This window comes from Odocoileus virginianus, chromosome 19, assembly GCF_023699985.2.
Source record: "Odocoileus virginianus isolate 20LAN1187 ecotype Illinois chromosome 19, Ovbor_1.2, whole genome shotgun sequence".
NCBI lineage: Eukaryota > Metazoa > Chordata > Mammalia > Artiodactyla > Cervidae > Odocoileus > Odocoileus virginianus.
Window position 1 is genome coordinate 3458226 of NC_069692.1, and position 3792 is coordinate 3462017.

Consider the following 3792-nt stretch of genomic DNA (forward strand, 5'->3'; position numbering starts at 1 on the left):
TACCTCATTAGAACTGACTCAAATGCATTCATTTTTATAGCTGAGTAATATTCCATTTTGTAAATGTACCACAACTGCCTCATCCATTCATCTGGTGATGGACATCTAGATTGCTTCCATGTCTTGGTTACTGTAAACAGTGCTGCAATGAACACTGGGGTACATGCATCTCTTTCAATTCTGGTTTCCTCAGGATGTATGCCCAGCAGTGGGATGCTGGGTTGTATGGCAGTTCTATTCCCAGTTTTTTAAGGACTCTCCACACTGTTCTCCACAATAGCTGTACCAAACTGCATTCCCACCAACAGTGGAAGAGGGTTCTGTTTTCTCCACACCTCGCCAGCATTTGTTGTTTGTAGACTTTGATGATGGTCATTCTGAGTGACATGAGATGATACCTCATTGTGGTTTTGATTTGCATTTCTCTAATAATGAATGATGTTGAGCATCTTTTCATGTGTTTATTAGCCATCTGTATGTCTTTGGGGAAATGTCTGTTTAGGTCTTTTTCCCACTTTTTGATTAGGTGGTTTGTTTTTCTGGTATTGAGCAGCGTGAGCTGCTTGTATATTTTGGAGATTAATTCTTTGTCAGTTGTTTAGTTTGCTATTACTTTCTCCCATTCTGAGGGCTTTCTATTTTTGTGTTAGACATATAAGCAGAGTATAATACATTTTGAATTGTTTCAAAATTTATAAACAATATTAAAATTGGTCTAAAAGTTAACTACATCATCAGTTCAGTTCAGTTCAGTTCAGTTGCTCAGTTGTGTCCGACTCTTCATGACCCATGAATCGCAGCATGCCAGGCCTCCCTGTCCATCACCATACAACCATCCAAACAATTTTCCTGTGTTCTACTCCCTTTTAGCCTTCATGCAAAAAATATTTTTCGATAACTATAATCAACATTGTGTTCTTATCAATGATGATTAAATCATAACATCTTTAATGTTTCATTTTCATAATTAACATCTTCAATAGCTGCATAGTGTTTTATCAAGACAACAGTTCAGTCAGTCATTACTCTACTTGTCAGATATTTTGATCTTTCCCCACCCTCTGGTTATTCTGTTATTAGTGTTACTTTTAATGCAACAAGACAAACAACCTCCCTGAATCATCCACATTATTTGTTGGTTTTGAACTCAGTATTTCTTTAATGAATTGCATCTGGGATTCTAGGTATAGAGTACAGCTGTCCTTTGGAAAGGCTACTTAGTATTTTCTGGGGTTTTAAAGCCTGAGGGAGGTTGCACACCTGCAGTTATTTCTCAGGGACACGGTACAGCCTGTTCAAGCAAACATCTCCATGGGACATTATCTCAGACATCCTTTACTTTTGGAAATGGATGAGGGAGCGATGCAGTAATGCCAAAGTCCCACAGAAGAGAAACCCATCTCCAAGGGTCAGGCCCAGCTTGAAATGAGTCACACCGTGTCAGCCGCTCTACTACAATGGACTTCCATGGCAGGTGAGGTGTTTTCTGTTGTCTTCCTCTTCTGGTTATCTTTTTAGTTATTTATACTCATTGCTATTAGTAAAAGGCTATCCCTCTTTTAATTCACTCAAAAGATACCTATCATGCCTCTGAAATTTCTGGATCTGAAGAACATTTTCCTTCTAATTGAATCCACCTGCACTAAAATCACAAGTTTTATCTCCTTACTCCGTTCATTATTATAGGTTTTGACAGAATATGGTATATTCATAATCATTTCATTCACTGGACTTTTCCCCCCGAGGTTATGGGATACATATAGAAATGGATTTGCTACAGTAAATTTAGCCATCTAACTTTAAGCTACCGAACAATGCCACCTTATCTACTTTTGGATGATACTCAGGCACAAATGTTTATTGAGGGTTTAAAAAATTATTTCTTCCAGACTGAGGCATACACTGAATTCAGTATTACAATTTATCCCAACAGTGCAGAGCCTGATTTTAAAATGGTTCATTTTTCCAGAGTACCCTGAAAGGTTAGGCTTTGTGATCTTTCCTGGACAGCCAAGTAAAGCTTGCCTACATATACAATCCTAGGGGAAATGATCATTGAACAAACTTCATATTTTTAAATGGAAACAAAAAAGAAAACACAGCAATAACTCTCCAAAGACTCCTTTAAGAAAGGCAAAATTATGGAACTTGAATAGTTTCTGAATTATTTGGCCTTACAATCTATTTATATTAGGAACCCACTATTTTCCTTGAGTGCTCAAAGTTTCATTTTAAGACCTATAATCATGCTAAAGCTATAAGTTAACTGCTGAAGGATGGAATTTTACAGGATGTGCTGTGGACAGGGTGTGAGCAGAGGAAAGAATATGTTTTCACACTTTAAGTTGCTACAGGAAAAATGGTATTTGAGTATAAATTGGCATGAGAAGGAAGGAAAGTCTTGGTTGGTAGGGAAAAAAAAATGTCTGTTCTGTTGAACCACAATGTTTCAGTTCTTCAAAATCATGTACAATTTTTTTGTGTGCTACACATGTTTAATCAGACTTGGAAGAAAGCTTGGGAAGGAAGAGATCCCGTGATCCTTAGATTGAGGCTGGATTTCCACAGGGATGTTCATTTTCCATAGTGCCAGTGCTGTAATATTCATTCTAGTGGAGGGAAGTAAAGCTGGAGCCTATGCTCAACATCTCAACCACTGGGCATTTCCACTGAAATAGTCTGGCACCCTCTAAAGCTTATTTAATGCTATATATATCTTTTTGCTGCCTCCTAAGACTATCCCCTTTCTTTCTCTATGTTAATCACATCATTTTCTCATCCCTCAAACATGATAACTTTAAATTTTACTTCCTCTCCCTCACATCCAGTGAGTCTCCAAGCTCTGCTGATTTTACCTGTATTCCATCTTTCTCATATATGTTTCCCCTCCACCCCGGCCACCTCTATAGCCCCTATGACACATGCCTTAGGAGCAGCTGGAATGGTTTTGGAAGTTAGATATCTTGGGATCAAATTCTAACGTGTCATTTATCAAACTGGGTTAAAAAAATAGAGCTGGTACAGCCATCTTATAAGGAGTGGGGTAACTATGAAAAATAATGCACACAAAGCACAGTGTTTAACTTAAACCAGGCTCCATAAATGAAAGCTAGGATCCTGAACTTCTTTCCTTGTTGCTACTTCTCTCCCTTTCATGCTAACGACCATCAAATCAGTCTCATGAAAATATTTCCCATACTCTCTTCACCTCTTGGACTCCCCAGTACTTACAGGCACCCCAAAGTCTGGCTTAAAGATATCTGGCTAGCATTCTCTCTCCCTGCATCCATGGACACAGCACTTCATAAGCTGGATTTTTATAGTTACAAGAATCCGGTTTGCGTTGCCCCATCTTTCATGTTCTTTTGCTGTGGCTCACACTGCCCTGTTCACTGAAGGTTCCTTTATCTTCATCCTTTCTACCAATCCAAATTTTGTAAACTCCTGAGGATAAGGTCAAATCCAACTGTTTTTGCAAAGTCACCTCTAACCACGGTGTGCGTGCATGCTAAGTCGCTTCAGTCGTGTCCAACTCTTTGCAGCCCTGTAGACTGTAGCCCACCAGGCTCCTCTATCCGTGGAATTCTCCAGGCAAGAATACTAGAGTGGGTCGCCATGCTGTAGGGAAAGAGCAAATTAGCCACGATAGCGTGGTCAGGCTCTCTCACCCCGCGGCCTCTCGCTGTTGATGATTACGTAATAATAATGATTATGTAACAGCTGAGATCACTTATAGCACCGTGCACATGTATCACGAGGTTCTTACTTGGTCACGGGCTACTCTGTGCCGTT